This window comes from Mesoplodon bidens, assembly GCF_964165515.1.
Source record: "Mesoplodon bidens genome assembly, chromosome: 14".
Taxonomy (NCBI): domain Eukaryota; kingdom Metazoa; phylum Chordata; class Mammalia; order Artiodactyla; family Ziphiidae; genus Mesoplodon; species Mesoplodon bidens.
In genome coordinates, this window is record NC_138170.1 from 80,050,143 (window position 1) to 80,069,252 (window position 19,110).

The 19,110-nt window shown below is 42.5% G+C and overlaps 1 protein-coding gene across 1 annotated transcript in view; it reads left to right on the plus strand.

The window, feature by feature from the left end:
• Positions 1 to 19,110, plus strand: part of LOC308627991 (uncharacterized protein) — a 122,046-nt gene that overhangs the window by 65,268 nt on the left and 37,668 nt on the right. The gene's annotated exons all lie outside the window — the stretch shown is intronic.

Consider the following 19,110-nt stretch of genomic DNA (forward strand, 5'->3'; position numbering starts at 1 on the left):
GCATCATTTGGATGGAGGACTTTCAACCATACCTGATACGTCTCTGCAATTGGCATTGGTGCTTTGTCCTGTTCATGCTGTGTCTGCACAGTATATGGAGGGGCGGGGCTGCCTCCATCATGGGCCACATAATGGGCTCTAACTATAAACCACCTGTGACCTTGACAGCAGTCCTGAAAGGGAGGCCTCGGATCATTCCTCCTGAGCAGTAAATAAATGCAGCCAGAGAGGTTAAACTTGATCGTGATCGCATGGGTGGTAAGGGGTGGAAAGAATTCCTAGCCCGTGTTCTTTTTTCCGTGATGCCACATATCCTGAAGTGTTTTGAATAAAGTGTAAGATTCAATTCAAATGTATATAAGGATGGCCATGATTTAACCGGTACCACGATCGCACCCATATTTGGTCATTACAAAGACAACTGAATCCTTTTCTGAGAATGCGAATCCTTTTCGACATGCTTTAACCGTAATGGCCTCTTTACGGGAAAGTGTGCTGTGCGTTTATACGTATCCTACGGTCTGCCTGACATGACCTTCTCCTTCCACCTCTGCCTTCTGGTAAACCCCTTGTATCCTTTCTGAAAATTTCCAGGTAGAGGTAGTTACTCTAACCTCTGCTCCCAAAGTGCCTGCACCTCCCGTCACCCTGAACTGTGTGAGTCTTCCTTACAATCTCCGTCAAAACTCAGGTTCACCTCAACAGCCTGTCTGCTTGGGGGCGGGGGAACAGGACTGGGCCCAGTTCATCTTTGTTCTACAGTCGCCAAGCACAGGGTCTGCACACAGTAGGCACGGTAGGTACATGCTTGAAGCTGAAAGGGAGAGCGGAGGAAGAGAGGCAGAGCCAGGTGTCCGCCCCCTTCACGCATGTGGATTCAGAGAACTGAGGCAGAAGAGAATACCCCAGGATTACTATAGCAAAAGGCAGCCGTGGTGGGTGTGTGGGAGGAGAGGGCCGACCAGGGTGTTTCAGAGTCCTCAGAAAGGCTGAGAGCCCGCCGCACGGGTCCATCCCGGGGCCAAAGAATCGGTGCTTCATTCACAGGCACTGATCAAATTCCAGGAGGGCATCTCCGTAATCCGCACATTCCAGTGGGTTTGTTATCAAACTTCTGGTGACAGAGGGGTGAGTGAACGCAGGAGGCCCTCGTGTAGTGGGGAATGTTACAAATGCCTGGCACCAGGCTGACCTCCCAAAATGCATCCCCTCCAGCAAGACATCCTCCTCCTCGAGCACAGTGTGTGAACGTGAGAAAGGACAGTAGGTGGCCTTGAGTCCCCAAGATGCCAGCCCTCCCTGCTGGGTCCTACACTGTATTAAACACATGACACAAGCCACCCCTGAGACGGGCACTGCCATTGCCCTTGTTCCTTGATGAGGAAAACGACTTTCAGAGAGATTAGGTAATTCACCGCAGCCGGCGGGTGAAGGCAGAATTCACACCCAAGTCAGCCGGACCCACCCCTGCTCTTTCCACCTCCCCATTCTCCTTCATTGGAAATGTTTTCCTTTCTTAAATATCTGGAGAACATATAGACATTAAATATTAAACTCTACAGCCTTTTCCCCTGTTTGATATGTATTTTTCATAGTCTACTATGTGAAGACACACTTCAGGGCACTTGGGCATCACAGGGAATCATTTGATGTGGGATCTACCTTTGGGCACTTGGCATATAATTGGGGATTGAATCAAAGGAAGAGAAGAGGTCGGAGAATAGCGAGAGCTTGTCGTCACGGGCCTGAGTCAGTGAAACAGGCGTGAGTTCTGGAAGGAGGGGCCAGAAGAGACCAATTCACAGGAGCAGGAAGCTGAGGACAGGCTTCCAGAAGCTCAAGAGATTCAGGAGGACACTTGTGTATGGCCGGGTGCTTGGTTCCATCTTCGTTTTCTTAACACTCAGAAGCCATTTGGCTTTTGTGATTTACATATGTTTTTTTTTTCTTTTAACAAGGAAAATACAATGTCAGTCCAAGAGTGTTATCAGAGCTTTATGAAAAAGGTGATTTCAAGTTGTTCTGGGTTTTGTTTGGGTGGCACTCAGATGTGGGCCACATCCATGAATTTGTGGATTGTCATGGCTTTACGGATTGTCATGACTTTGTGGATTGTCGTGACGTTAAGTTTAGCAAACTTAGTGGCTCTGTCTCTACTCAGCCACCACCAGGACAGGGGCTGGGATGTCCCCTGAGAGCTGCGTCCCAGTTTTAGATATAATCTCATTGATGCCAGTGTTGGAAGATCCCCTTAGAGATTAACTTCCTTTCCCAGGGGAAGAAACAGCTCCAGAGAAATAACTGGCCTGGGGTACCTCACTGATCTTTGGATCCAATCTCAACATTTCCCCATTGAGGAACCTGAGGCCCAGGGGAGATGGACGTAGTTTCCAACTCTTGGTCAAGATGATGTTATTTGCTTGGTCTTCTAAATTGTTAAACATCATTGTCATTCAGTATGCTGTAGTAAGAATTCCCCATGTCAGTTTCTGAGCTATTGGGCTCAGATAAGTATAATGTATCTTTATGAAATTTCTTACCAAAATCTTTTACATAATCAGCATTAATCCACTCATAATGTAAAATACGGAGCCACAGTGAAAAATTTTATGCAATGTGCCGTGCGCTGTTTACACAGATATTCTGGGGAGGGGAAAGGGAGGTGTTTCTGGAAAGTGGTAATTTTCTCAAAACTTTGATATGTTGATTATTTTTCCTTCAGGATAAATATAATTGATCAACTCACACTGAAGAAATACATACGCTTTAGAAATTGTCATGGATTATGGGGTTAGATAATTCTAGATATATGGATTCTAGTAGAACTACTGCCAGAAAGTTTTCTTATTCCTGGAGCTCTGTGGTCTCATATGTAATGAACACTTACTGCATGGAAGGCAGGGGGTTAGATACTGAGCACTGACTTGGGGAAAAATGCCAGGAATGGATACTGCTCAGAGCATTCGAGAGGAGAGATCACCATGTGACTGAGACCCACAATACAATAATAACACAATAATAAGTGATGCGTGATGCAGCAATATCAGTCTTTTCCAGATTAATTTACAGACAACATAATTTATATCAAAATTCTAGAGTTTTTAAAAGACAAAATGTTTCTGAATTTCATTTTGAAAAATTAATGAATAGGAGCAGGGGAGAAATTGGAAAACAAGAGCGAAATGTAGGACTTGATTTATCGTTTGCAAGAAAGCATTATATTGCTACAAAATTAAGAGTATGGTAGCTGTGAAAAATTGGCACAAGAAGTACAGCAGTCAAACTACTCCTATTGCATATAAGAATCTAGTATGTTAGTCCATAAAATGTGCTTACAAATTTTGCTAAGAATTGTTTAATTACAATTAATTCTTACTTCATGTTGTACACCAAGATACATTCCTGCTGAGTAATTAAATCCAATGCACATTTATAATTTAATTGGCTACTTAATTGTTACTGGGCTGAGGAAGAGCTTCTAATAACAATGGAAAAACAAATCAAAAAGAAGAAGAAGAATATATTTGAATATATACAAATTAAAAATGTTGCACAGCCTGAAACTTTAAAATCCAAATTGAATAAGCCAGTGGGGGGAAAAATAGCAAAACAATGACAAGGAACACAGTGAAGACATTAGGAGGAATTTCAAAGAAAATTCAAAGATTCTGTACACAAATGAAAAAAAATGTTAAAACTACAATAGAAATGTAGAAATTGGCGAAGATATTGACAAATAATATTTAATGTTTGGGAAAATACTCAGGAGATACAAACTTGAAGATACACATATGCTCAGATGTATATCCAGATGGTGGCATGTTTCGAGTGTCTTCTTTTTACTTTTCTTTAACTTTCTAATAAAAAGATTAATTGATAAGAAAGAAAAGGCCTTTATTAAAAATAACAAACCCAAAGGAAAATGGGGTCAGATCAAGTTCTTTAGGGTCCTGGAGGAAATGGAAATTTCTAGGCAGAAGCATTTTTCAGCTTTTCTCTCTCATCTCAGATTTCCCTTCCTTGTTCTCCCCACTATTCCCCAAAGTCACTGCAGTCCCTTTTCTCCTACGTGAACTGAGCTTTTTCCTTCATAGGATGTTTTTATTTAGGTTGAAAAGCAGTAACATTCACAAGACTTTTTCCCCATAGTCACGGAATCTCAAACCACTCTTCCTTGTGATGTCATGCTTTTCTGTGGAGAAGGCTGCATCCTGACAAGGGGACCAGGCAGTGAGCTGTGCATGTCAGCTCACCCCATCCTCAGGAATATCCAGCCTACAGGCATGGGCACTGTGAACTCTACTTACAAACCAGGAGAGGACATCTCAGAAGGCACAAAGATTCATCTGCATCCCCATGGAGCCAGGATGAGGCAAAGTCTGGAAAGGAGCGGATGGGAACGCCATGTGTAGAACAGGCAAGAAAGACGGGCAGGAAATTTCTCTGACTCTCAGCTCATTGACACTTCTCCTTCATAATGTCGCAGTCCCTTAAAGGGACAAAATTTGCATTTGTTGAGCGCCACAAGAAGCCAGGCAGTAGAAAGAAAAAAAAAAAATAGGGCGCATTACTGAGGGGAAAAAAGGTGCAATTGTTTTTTTCTGGCTGCACAAACCTAAGAAACAAAACAAAAACAAACAAAAGAAGCCAGGCAGCCACACATTGTGCTGGGAACTTTGTATATTGCAGCGAATCCTACGGCAACCTGGCAAGATAAGAGCTATTCCCATTGAAAAGGATGAAAGTACTGGGACCTGAGATGCTGACAGGCTGGCAACTAGCCTGAAGCTGTACCACCTAGAGAAGTTCCTAGTAAATCCCAACAAGCTTTCAGGAATGACGGTCTGAGGACACAAAGCCCCTCATTATTCACTCTCTTTATGTAGAGAAGGTAAACCCTAGACCCTTCCCACTCCCGTTGCAAGCACCCATGGAACTGTTTATCATCTTTATTTGTGTCTGCCTGTGGTGGAAGTTTCTGTGTGATTTCATGTCCTCTTGTATCATCCTTGTTTCAGCTTTGCTTCTCTCCAAGTTTACCTTCTCAAAGGCTCAGAGAATCACAGAACTATTCTCTGAAAAGGAGTGGGATGACTTGGAGTGAAATGAAACAGGGGTCTTTACTACCTACATACATATTTGCAAAGAAATGGCATAAGCAGTTTCCCAGGCGGACATTTTTATTTTTTTAGAAGTTATGCATTACAATTAGCACAGACAGGAAGTACTCTTCCAACTGCTCCCCATGGGACTTCCCCCACTTTCAACTACACCCTCCCTCACACGTCTACACATAAAAACCAAAAGAATTTATGGGCAGAATCAAACACGGACACTATAAGTGACTTCCATCCTCACAGCTCCCCTCCCTCAGCTGATTGTTGCTATGGGCAACCACTGCCAACAGGTACCATAAGTTTGGGGCCACATGGCAAGGCTGGCTGCAAGTCACAGCACAGCTCCAATAACTGTGTGTGGGTGGAGAGGGGCACTCACTGGATGTGTTCTGTAATCAGTCCTTCTCAGAGTGGCTTCTTTGTCAATCTCAGATCAAAAGAGGATGGCTTTCCCCAGAGAGAGCAATAATAATAGCTGAATTCTTGATAAAGCAGAAATTTCATTTCCATAGCTCCCTAAGACTGCTGTACATGACTGGGATGAGAAAGTACCAAATCTAGGATGTGCTGGGCTCTGGGCTGAGCACTTTATTATCTGCAGTCACGCAATCATTTCTTAGGGCAAGCTCTGCAAAGTCAGGATGCTTATCCCCATTTTAGAGCATGGGCAAGCCGCTTACCTAAGAGCACACAGCAAATGTACAGCAGGGCTCTGGGACTCAAGGCTTTCTTTCTTTCAAAAGCTTATTCTTTCTGATTCAAAGCTTGTTCTCTAGCCACAGCACTGCCCCGCTGTCTTCAGGGTACAGCTGCAGGGCAGGGCTGCGTCTGGTGGGAGGGATGCTAGGGTGTAAGCCAGAGGGAGCACATCACATTGGTGTCTGCAGATGTTCTGCTCTGGCTCTGCTACTTATGAGCAGGAAGACTCAGGCTCGTCCCTGGACCTCTCTGGCCCTCCAGAGGGGCTAGTTCTTCTTAACCTGTCTTTATGGATCTATATAATGCTGCACACGCCCCCTCCCGTCTCACCGCTCTCCTGGGTGCTTGGTACTCTGACCTGCCTGCAACTCCCACTCCACACTGCTTGTGCAGGACAGCAATTCAACTCTTATGCCAATGTTTCCAGCTTTCATCAGTGTAATCATGAGACAGGACTGCAGCATCCCGCTCTTTTACAACCTACTCATCAAACAAACAAACAAAAGCAGGAAGACTCGTAGCTCCCAAAGTTGAATCCAGCTTAAAATAAAATGATGATAAAATTAGGTCATACATGTCAATAATATGCGGGGAATGTAAGAACTCAATACTCGTTGTGTTTTCTACTTTTCTGGGTCCCTTCAATGTCAAGCCCTGTGCTAGGCATACAACGTTATAGTATATGTTCATAATGTCCTGTTAAATCAGCAAATGAATTGATGATGTCCACATGAAACAAAGCCCATTGGCAGTCTTAGCTCCCCTTAAGCAGAGCTGGGAGCTCTGGAGCCTGACTCAACAATGTAAATTAGGTCAGTTTTTGTTTCTGTTATTTACAAATGAATTCAATTGTAGTCTCAGTTGATCATTCTGATTAGTCCTGCTGAATGGCGACTTAAGTCAGTTACATATAAAACCTAAGTATTCTGCCCATCTCAGAATGAGCCAGAGGCTGAAAAATGACTAAGAGCATCCAATGATTGATTGAACGACCTCAACAGAACAGAGGAAAGGAAGAGCCTGCATGTCTTTGGGCAGGGGATTTAACATCTCCAAATCCCAACCTCATTATCTGTGAAATAAGGATGGATTATAAAAATAATATAATGATAATAACAATACTAAAATAAGCTATAATTTGATGAGTTACTACCAGGTCCTGGACCTTTAACAGAGAGCATCACATTAAAAATTTTTTCTTTTTCTTCTCTTTCTCTTTCTCCTTCCCCTTCTATGAAGGTTAATTTTTTTGTGTCAAATTAGCCCAAATACTTGGTCAAATGTTTCTGTGACGTGTTCTTTTTTGGATGAGATTAACATTTAATTGGTTGAACTTGGAGTAAAGCAGATTGCTCTTCACAATGTGGGTGGGCCTCATCCAATCAGTTGAAAGCCTGAATAGAACAAAACTCTGACCTCCACTGAACAAGAGAAAATTCTGCCAACAAATGGCCTTTGAAATTGAATTGCAACTCTTTCCAGTCTCCTGACTACCAGCCCACTCCAGCAGATTTTGGACCTGCCAAGTCTCCACAGTCACATAAGCCAGTTCCTTAAACTAAATTTCTCTCTCTCTCTCTCTCTCTCTCTCTCTCTGATGTTGGCCTGTTTCTTTGGAGAACTCTAATACAACCTTTCTTCCTTCTTTATTTCCCTACTTTCATACCTACCCCCTTCCTTCCTTATAGATTAGAAAATTGGTTCATGGAAATGACATAAATTGTTGGAGGTCTACTGGCTTGTAGACTAAATTTCAGGTCTATCTCCCTCCAAAGCCTCTATGGCTGCCACAGCTCCAGTCAGTGAATTGTGACATGCTGTGCAAACAAATGGGCCTTCTTTTGGTGGGTCCTGTACCACAGAGCACATCTGGCTGTGGTTTCTCATCTCTCATCAATGCTTCACCTGCAGGAGCTTCCAGGAAACAGTCGAAGACTCTCGCAGATCTGCAGGGCTACCTAGAGACTGCCACCAAGTGTTAGGTGTCTCCTTTGTTGTATTTTGCAAATAAAGCAGACATTTTACTAGTGTTAACATATCATTTCATGGAGAAAAGTACATCTTTTGAGTGGATTGAATCTACATGAGGTGCAGTCAAAGTCACATGCCTCTTCAAGCTCTCGTTTCTCTCTTTTCCTCTCCATTCCCATCTCACTGCCTGAGTTCATATTTCCATCAACTCTTCAAGAGTGTTCTCTTCCTCTGCTGCTGCCAGCAGCGTGTTGCCTACAAACCATTTTCCACAACATAGACAAGATGATGTGTTTAAACTGGAAATCTGACTACGCTACTTCCCTCTCCCCCAGGCAAAAGCCTACCAATTGCATGATTGTTCATAGGATCAAGGCCAAGCTTCTTAGTAATATAAACTCCCCATTATCTATTTTCTGCCTTAATATCATTTCTCACTAGCCCTCTGTCTTACCTTATGCTCCAACCATCATTGATGAAGGGCATTTTCCCTGTGAGAGGTTCTATTATTTTTTTAAATATTCAGTGCCACTCCTTATTAGACACCTCTAGGTTGTGCATTAAACAAATCCAGCCTTTGGCCATGTGACCTGCTTTGGCCAATGAAATGTAACAGAAAGTGACAAGTAGCACTTCTAAGCCATCATGACATTTTACCACATGCCCTCTTTGTCTTCTGATCCACATGTTCCAGGCAGGGGCTGCTTCTTTAGCCTGGACTCCAGAATAAAGATGTTGTGGAATCAACCCTAAATCAATCTGTGATCATTATGTGAAATGAGCAAGAAATTCAGGCTTATTGTACACCGCTAAAATTTTAGGGTTGCTTGTGATCATCACATGACAATCTGTGCTGACTAAACCCTCTTCATTCTGAATTAGGTAACCCTTCTTTTAGGACTCACTGTGCTATGCACTCTATTTTTATCACAGCACTTATCATATTAAATGGCATTTGATTCTACACACTTGTCTTCCTTATTAGTTGGAGAAGCCCTCAAGGACAAGAGATTGTGTGCATATTTACCAATGTACTTCCAGTGCCCAGAACAGACTACCAATTGGAACATGTTGTCTAAATGTTTTGAATCAATCTCTCTCTTTTTTTTTTTAAGATGTTGGGGGTAGGAGTTAATTAATTTATTTATTTTTGCTGTGTTGGGTCTTCGTTTCTGTGCGAGGGCTCTCTCTAGTTGTGGCAAGTGGGGGCCACTCTTCATCGCGATGTGCAGGCCTCTCACTATCGTGGCCTCTCTTGTTGTTGAGCACAGGCTACAGACGCGCAGGCTCAGTACTTGTGGCTCATGGGCTTAGTTACTCCGCGTCATGTGGGATCCTCCCAGACCAGGGCTCGAACCTGTGTCCCCTGCATTAGCAGGCAGATTCTCAACCACTGCGCCACCAGGGAAGCCCTGAATCAATCTCTTGGCCCACAGATCTTGCTTAAATACTGATCAATTGAATTAATAGCAATCAAAGAGATTATTATCAATAGCTAGGCTCAGAAAGAGATGTTGAGTATGTAATTAAGATCAGAAAGGTAGGCATTATAGAAATAAACAGAGTTTGGCATTTTCCAATAGTAATTATGGTGTATAGTATGGAGGGAAGAACTCTGTACATGGTATTGGGGTCAATATGAAGCCATTCAAAAGACTTTTCCACTGAACTCCCAAGCCATGTGGATTCACTTTTCCTTTACAGTTGCCAAGAAAAAAAGTAACATTCACAACATCCTTGCCTTTAAAGGAAGATGAGATTTGATTGTAAGTAAAATATATAATAAAAAGGTATCAACTTTCCTTCAGTCAGTGATTCATAATAACCCTCCTGACACTTGCCCTTCTGCCTTGGCTGACCTGAGGTGTCACTCTCTGATATCTGCTGTTAATTCTGTTCCCTTTTGTACAACTTCTTTTGCCTTGTTTTAATGTTATCCTGATACCAGCAATTTACATTGCCCATATTGGTAGATACCAGGACATTTGCAATGTATAAGAAGCATCCACAGGAAGACACATTTCTTGAAAATCAAACTCTACTAAAAATGCAAGAATGATTCATGAATTCACTTATTGATTTAAAAATGAACATTGAGGGCTTCCCTGGTGGCGCAGTGGTTGAGAGTCCGCCTGCCGATGTAGGGGACACGGGTTTGTGCCCCGGTCCAGGAAGATCCCACATGCCGCAGAGCGGTTAGGCCCATGAGCCATGGCTGCTGAGCCTGCGCATCCGGAGCCTGTGCTCTGCAATGGGAGAGGCTACAACAGTGAGAGGCCCGCGTACCACAAAAAAAAAAAAGAACACTGAGGGGTGCTGGGTGCTGACCAGATGCTAGCATCCCTACCTATGGATTCTTCCCATTCTAAGAACTGGTCATTGAGAAGATATCCTGAATCATGTTTTTACTTGAGTTTTGTCATCTGCTTTCCCATAACGTAAGCTAGTCAGAGACAGGTGTGCTTTTGAAATTATTAAGCTCACACACCTTATTTGACTGGGGTCAAGTCTGAACTGACTCACTCAAGGTCAAACAGTGAATATGTCTCCAAAAAGGACTAGGACCAGAGTATCTTGTGTCCTAAACTTTATTTCCCTCCTTTTTCCCTTCATTTAAAAATATTTTTTGAAGGATTTGTTGAAAAGAGTATCAAGGAGAGTAAAGGAGTTTCTATCATGTTTTTCAGTAGTCATGTAAATGATTTCATACTAACATCTAAGTTTATTTATTTGGATTTCTTTTTTTTCTTTTTTTTTTTTGTGGTATGTGGGCCTCTCACTGTTGTGGCCTCTCCCAGGATGACTTGTAGATTTCCAACTTGATCTACTGGAAACATGGTGGCACTCAGCTGAGGAAGGAAATCCAAGAGGAAGAAACTTCTTTATTTGTATTTTCTTTTGATTCCAAAAAATAAAATCAGTTTCTTATTTATTGGTTTGCAAAGATTTTTCTTGGCTGGTAGCTCAGGACACCATAAAAGAACACTTGACCTTATATAAATTCATTAACAAAAAAATTGTTGACAGCAGCAGGAAGAAGCATGGGTAAATAAGGGGAGAGAAAAAAATAAATGGAAAAATGTGATCTATGGAGTTAGACAGACCCAGATTCAAATTTTGGCTGGGCCACAGACGAAAATTTGATGTCAAGGACAGTTATTTAACTTCTCTCAGTCGTGAGAACACACCTAGGTTAATGCTAGGCTAACTTACTATGCTAACGGATATAAATGCTGAAAGTGTTGGAGAAACTTTCTGCCTTCTTCCCGCCCTCCCACTCTTCCTCACTTCTGTTGTGTTTGATGTATCCCAGATTCCCAGACTGAACTTGGAGGAACCTAACTTCCTCCTGCATCCCAATAATTCCCTCTCTACTCCCATCCTCTCATTCTTCCATCAGCAATCCCTGGGGGATAATTGGCATTTACTACCTTATACAAGATGGGGTTTCCTCCTCTAAGACCTTCCTCTGCTGATGTTCTCCCAGGCCGTCTGCCTACTCACTGTCTCTCCAGCTCTCTAACACATTTAAATTCTTTATTTCCTCTGACATTATTTTTTTTGACCTTGTAACACGCTCATGTTTCCTCCAATTTAGAAAACACAAATCAAAACACACCAGCATTTCTAAAAGAGGCTGCCGCTTCTGGGCCATGTTTTTCCTCCTGGCCGTTCTGTCTGGAGCAGAACGCTGCAGCGTTCATACATATCCTCTGAGCATCACTTCACACTCATCCCTAAACTTCCTGTACGTGGATTCTGTACTGAACTGAAGACAGATGGGTGTGTATCTTCCACCTTCCCAGCTCAGACCCGGAAGAGGCACCAACTGGAGCTTTGTTGCCCGGGAGCTAGTAAGGAAAGCCAGGATACAAAACGTCAGGAGGTAAATCTGAAGAAGCCAGAAGGCGAGGAAACTGGAGGTGCCATCCACACTAGACTAAGAAACCAGGGGAGAATGGGCACAGGAGCAGAAAATGGCAACTTGGCTTATAAACGTACATGGGAAATTGGTTAAGGTAGTAGATATTGAGTAGTTGTCTGAAGTAGGCATTTTCTACCTCTTTTACGATCAGGCAAATGGATCCGTTTTGAGAATAAAAGCTCATAGAAAACCCAGCATACAAAGCCTTTAGGGGCTCTTCTTGTTTTTACTGGGTGTGAAGAGCTTGGCTGACTGGCCTGCCTTCAAGGGCAAGGGCAAAACAGAGAACGCCCTTTAAGGCTGCCATGGTTACCCCATGGCCTGGGCAGGCACTTTCCTCCATCTCTTCTCCTCCAGATCTCTACTGCTCTTAACAGTGTCTCTCTCTCCATTAACGCTCCCCCCCCATATTTATCATCCTCTGCGTTCCTGCTTTGGTCTCTAGGCTTTAGGGCAATGCACCACGCTGGTCACTTAATATTTCTCTAATCCTGCTTCTCTGCACTTTTCACTGGCTTCATGTCTGCTTCATCCCATTGCAATGGCTGCTGGAACTCTGTGCTCCCCTTTCTTTACACCATTCTGCTCTGGAGAACTCATTCCAGCTATCGCGTCAATGCAAAGACGATCCATAATTACATCCTTAATACCAAGGCAGCCTAAATGATTAACCGAACACCCCGCTGCATTATGATTCAGCGCATCTACCCTGAAACCCAGTCTCTGTCTCCAAACATCTCCCTTCCTTCCCATCCGCCTTCCTCTCCCTGTTATCTCTGTTCATGCAGACCTGCCAACCACACTTGACTTCTTCACCTGCCCACGTCCCCACATGGGCCAGTGGAATGGTCTTGTCTGCTCTTCTTTAAGAATTTGTTGTTTTTGTTGTTGTTTGCTTCTGTCATCTTGTCTCCATCCCCGCCGCCTCTGACTTTGTTCTCAACTGGATTCATCGAGTGATCTCTCCTACCTTTTATCTCCATGTCTGGGTTCCCTCTCTCTCACTGTGCTACAACAGTCTGAAATTCTACTAATGATGGAGCCCAAGCTCAGGAAAGTTGAGTGATGTTTCCAAGACTACACACCATGTAATTGGCAAAGCCAGGTCCAAACCCGAGTTTTCTGCCTCCAAATTCTATGCTCTACAGTTAACATTTCTGTCATTGGGATGTTTCTTGCAGTATGTACTTACTCCAGAAAAAGTGGGGACCCTATACCCTTGAAATAGGTGAAGAATTAATCCTAAGTGTATTCACTTAGGTTGCTGAAAAAATGATGGTGGTTTAGAGGAAAGGAGCAAAATGAGACCTGCAGAAAGGCATCCCAGTGTGACTCCTTGGGGGGACAAGAGGAGCAGCGGAAGGAGGCCCTTCACATTTGATTCTAACAACTCTGTGACCCTCACCCATTTTATATTCGAGTAACTTCAGACTCAGAGAAGTTAAGAAAATTTCCCCAGGTCACCCAGCTAGTAAGTGGCAGAGACAGGTGTCTCATCCTCTTTGTCTCCAGAATTGGTTTCTCCCTAGTCCCCCATCTTCCTTAAAGGCTGGGAACTGTTAACACACACACACACACACACACACACACATGATTAATAGATTAAATCACCATCTCTTTTTCTCAGTACCTAAATCATTTCTCCTGATTCTTTGTCTGTACCTTGTTCTTTATGTCTGAGTCCCCAGGATAAAATTATAAGGAAATGTGTCTTCAACATGATTGTAATAACCTCACCTTGTTCTCCCCCATGAAGTACTTAGCAAAAGTTATTTGCACACAGTAGGGCTTTAAAACTGTGTGTCCACATTTTTTGGTTCTCCTCTCATTTTGGCTGCAGGAACCCATTTGCCCTGTGGAGTTCAAGGTATCGGGTAGGATGAGTGATCCAGTCTTTAATCACTTCCTTGGCTGACAGACCTGTGTCTGCAGTCTCCACCTCTAGAGCCCTGTAGTCAAGCCCTTCCCCAACCTTCCCAGGGAGCAAGTTCCTGCCAGTCAGCTCATTTACATCGTAATAAGAGTCCATCTCTGTCTTTTTATCTTGAAAAAAAAAAATCAGTACCTTGACAGTTATTCTTCCCTGATGAGATGTCAGATAAGCTGTCTGTCTTAGACACAAAGTTACTTTATCACAGTGTTTTACAAATAAGAAGAAAATTGTCAAGATCCAAATAAAAGTGGTGTCTACCTCACCAGTCCTGACATTCCCCAGGAGAGCCAAGCAGAGCGGTGTCTCTGAAGTGGAGCAGCCGGGGCAGCTGGAGCCTGGACAGAGGCTGATGGGACACACCCAGAAGAGTCAGTTAAGGAGAGGTCTTGACTGGGGCAGACCTGCCCCCTTAAAGACAGAACAACATAATGCAAAGCGGCTATATCAGTCTCAGACTTGGGTTCAAATCCCCATTCAACTTATTCATTTTGGACAGGTCTAAGCTGTTCAGGCTCAGGTTAAAGGGGGGAGTGGGGGAGGGTTGTATTGGGAGTTTGGGATTAACAGATGTAAACTATTATATATAGGATGGATAAACAACGAGGTCCTGCTGTATAGCATAGGGAACTATATTCAATAGCCTGAGATAAACCATAATGGAAAAGAATGTAAAAAAGAAGGTATATATAGGTATAACTGAATCAATTTGCTGCACAGCAGAAATTAACACAGCACTGTAAATCAACTATACTTCAATAAAAAATCTGTTTTTATAAAAGGGGGAAAAAGCTATCATTTATGAAGAGCTGACTCTGTGCCGGGCACTTTCGTAGTTATCTTTACAAATACCACTTCATCTTATCCTCACAAACTTATACATTAGAGATTATTTCCCCTCCTTTTCAGATTGTTGATTTTTTTTTGATAACTACCTTCTACAATACCTCCCTTTTTTTTTCTCTCCAAGTAACCTAGGATACCACATCCAACATATTTCTACCTTTAATGAGTAGGGTATATGGAACCTGAATTTTTCTGAGCCCTTCCTAGGAGGCATGTGCTGTGTCAGGCATTTTATATCCTTAGTCTATTCTTTAAAAAAAAGAAAAAAACTATTTAATTCTGCTAAGAACACAACATGAGTTCGACCCTCTTAACATGTTTTTAGGTGCACAAGACATTGTTGTTGACCATGGGTTGACCATTGTTGTTGTTCTGTGGGTCTCTAGAGCTCATTCATTTTACTGAACTGAAACCTCATGCATGTTGATCAATAGCTCCTCACTTTCCCCCCTCTCCAGCCCCTGGCAACCACCATTCCGTTCTTTGATTCTATGCATTTGACTATTTTAGACTTGATAGATGTGGAATGATGCCATGTTTGTCTTTCGAGAACTGGCTTATTTCATCTGGTGTAGCATCCTCATGTTGCACATGGCAGAATTTCCTTCCTCTTTCTGGCCACTGTGTGTATATTCCACATTGTCTTTATCCATTCATCCTTTGATGGACTCTTAGGTTGTTTCCATACCTTGGCTCTTGTGAATAGTGCTGCAATGAACCTAGGAGTGCTAAAATCTCTTCAAGATTGATTTCTATATCAGGCCTGGAGGCAAATATAACCCCATTGGCAGAGGAAAAATGTTCAGAAAGACTCAATCTCTAAACTAGAGTTACCCAGTTAACGGTGGCCAGGTCAGAGTTCATACTCAAGTCTGGCTACCTCTATAGACTTTGCCCTTCATACAACATCAAGGTCTTCCTCCTCTTTTATTTTCTTATTGTCTCTTCCAGGACTTATAAAACCTTTATAAATGTTTCATCATTCCTGATTAAAGATACAATTTTATAAGTCACATCAGTCAATCTTTATTAAAATCTTCTAAAAAATTCCAGCTTGTGATACTGGAATTTGTATTGAAATTTCCAGCAATTTTTTTTCTTTAATTATGCTAATTGCTATTTCTAAGCATAATTAGCATTTTGAATTATTTAGTGTAATTACGTCAAACAACATGTTTAATTTGTCATGTCAAGTACAATAATTAGTAATAATTCTTGAAAGGATGTCATTACAAGTTTGAGGTATTTACAAGGGATAATTATGTCAAATGTGATAATATTCAAGAGTAATACTAGAGCTTATAAAAAGATATTGCTGCAAATATTTGGAAGGTTTAACGTTGTGGTCATTTTAAATATTTTTGTTCTTCAACAAAAGTCAAATCTGTCATGGTTTAGTGGTCTGTTTATCAGTTAAAAGAATAAAAATGAGATCTTAGATTACAGCTGAACTAATATTTAATCCATCAAGTGTTCTTCCTGCCTCCCCCCTTTTTTTATCTCCAGAGTGAATAGTAATGGTTTTCCATATTAAATAGTTATACTTAAAAAATGACTCTGGGAAAATAAGGACAATCCAGAAACAAATGGATTTCCTCCACATATGGAAATTTCAGGCTCAGATAAGAGGTAAGCTAGGTTAAATGACCCAACCATTTCATGGCTGCATGGCTTGCCATATCACTGATGTATTTAATTTTCAATAACCTTGTTACCATCATGGAGGGGAAATGAGATGATGCTAAATTGTTTTGTAGTTAAAGGTGGTCAGCAAGTGCACCCATTCCATCATTATGTGGACATTCCAGACTCAATCTAGAACAGCACCAGGACAATAAAAAGCTCTAAGTAGTTCTAGCGCTGTCACCACTGAGCTGATCTGGGTGATCCTGTATGAGCCATTTTACCTCCCTGGGCTTTAGTTTCCCCACTAAAAAATAAGGAAAATAATACAAATTTCAATAAGAGGAGGCAACAGAGTGGTTGGGTTAAGCCAATGTTCACTGCATGAGTTAATAAATGAATAAGTTTTGGCATGATGTCTAAAATAAGAGCTAGTGAAAGGTAATAGAAAATACTCAGGATTTGAATTCAGGCAGAAATGGTTAAGTTATTCATTCATTTATTAATGCTACCATAATTTATTGATCATTGCCTAAGTACCAGGCCCTTGGCTAGGATTTGGCGGGGGGTGGGGTGTCAGTGAACTAAATTCACACAGATATATTTTCCTTATGTTCTAGCTCAGTATTTCTCAAGGTGTGATTGAGAATGCATCAGAATCAGGCAGGGATGTTATAAATGAATAATTATACTGTGCATGTTAAAAATGGGCCACACCCTGACCTGCTAAATTAGATTCTCTAGGTATGGACTTTGGGCCTTGCTCTTTTTTTTTTTTTTCTTTTTCTTTTACAAATATTTGATTCTTACAGTGCTTAGAGTTTGAGCATTACTGGAGTACGTGTTGACTAAGTTACAAGCCAAGTGTGTGAACTTGGAGTAGTTACTCAACATCTCTGTAAAGCAATTTCATCATCTGTTAAATGGGACAAGTACTACATACCACAGAACTTAGTGGTGAGAACTATAAATCATCTCCTTAAGTTGCCTAATAGGTACTCAGTTAATGTTCAGTGATTTTTTTCAAAGGAAATGAGTTTACAGGTACCTGTGATCCCAGAAAGGACATGAACATGTGATTTTCTTAAATCAAGTCATATTTTAACTATAGTAACAAATTTTTCCATTTAAAATGAACAACGAGAGTTCTCTGGTGGTCTAGTGGTTAGGATTCCAGGCTTTCACTGCCGTGGCCCGGGTTCAATCCCTGGTGGGAGAAGATCCCACAAGCTGCGCAGCACAAGAACAACGACATCTCAGGGCTATCGGTTTTGTCAGCTTAGATTTCAGGTGACATAGTTTCAATGCAATTGGACAATGAGTTTTCAAGTACCCACTCAAATGTAAGGGTGCAGAGATGTGCAGTGGGGTTCTTGACTTCCAGCAGCTCATAATCCTGTTGGGGATACAGACTTGTAGGTATTAGTCATGGTCCAAGCAGAGAAACAAGCTGGTCGGGGTGTTATAGGAAATGGATTATGCAGGGGTGAAAAGCAGAGAGGGGAGGGGCAATACGGAAATTGGAAGCAGCAGTAAAAAGCTCCCACCTCTTAGCTGGAGGGACAAAGGGAGGAGGTGGAGTGACCAGAGTCAGGGGGCAGGGGTTCCCTGGCACAAGCTGAAACCATAAGCTTCCCTGGGGGAGCTGGATACAGAGCAGACAGAGTGAGCTGCTGCCGGGAACACCCTCTGAGACAAAGCACAGAAGGAGACAAAGTCCTGGCTTTGCCCTTTTTCTCCCCCTCCCGTGGCTTGTCATTCCCTCACGTTGACAGAATCCAAGCTGAGGCATCTGAACAAGGACCCAGGAAATGGAGCCTGAATGGGGTCAGCCTTCCTGCCGCACAAATCAGGGGAAGGAGAGGGCAAGATTCAGTGTGGAGGCAAATGGCAGGACTGACACAGAAGGGAGATTTAACGCAAGAGGCTGCGCTAAGTGTTAAGACAGAGGTGTGTGGGGAGAGAGAGAGGACGGCGATGTCCTAGAGGAGCCAGGCTGGCTGCCCAGGCAGAGCCTTGCAAAGGGACGGAAATGGGATGAGATCACCATGGTTTGGCATCTTCCTTACAGATTTTCCGGTTGAGAGTCTGTGTTTTGCCAAAGCGCCCTTAAGTGATAAGACTCCAGGGTTCTCAACCTGCCCGTCAAAACTTCAGGCAATGGAAGTGAAAACCAGACCTTATTATTACTGATGTACAAGGAAGGATACCTTTCATAGGATATTCATGTCTAATGTATGTCTAGTCTCCCCTTTTAGTGACAGGCATTTGGGAAGCTAAGTTATAATTAGAAGTGGTTCCATGAGTCTAGAACCAGGATGAGGGGGAAACTGAAGAATCTTAAAACTGAGTGTAGGGCTCCCCTGGTGGCGCAGTGGTTGAGAGTCTGCCTGTCGATGCAGGGGACACGGGTTCGTGCCCCGGTCCAGGAGGATCCCACATGCTGTGGAGTGGCTGGGCCCGTGAGCCATGGCCACTGAGCCTGCGCGTCCAGAGCCTGTGCTCCACAACGGGAGAGGCCACAACAGTGAGAGGCCCGCGTACAGCAAAAAAACAAAACAAAACAAAAAACTGAGTGTAATTCAGTGACATCTCTTCTGTAGGATAACTGTGTTCCATCTCACTTAAGAGGCCACCACGTGGAAGAAGAACCACCAAGAAGCAGGAGGAGGAGGGAAATAGCGAAGGAGGGAAAGGAGGAAGAGGACAAGAACGCTGTCACCACGTGATGATACGTTTCTTTACCACCTTGAATTTTTATCTTAAACTTATTGAAAAAGCTATTTTATAATGTTTTAGACACTGAAGCGAAAACAACATGAGTAGCCAAGTCCGAGTTCATGAATGCACAGTCAGTGATAATTACGATATTAATACTGCCTTGCTGACAGTAATTTTAAGTCTCTCTCACTTCAGATGCATCTGGATTTTAGAGCTGATAAGTGTTTTTAAAAATGCACATTAGACCTTTTGGAAAATGGTAGCTTCAAGAGATAGGA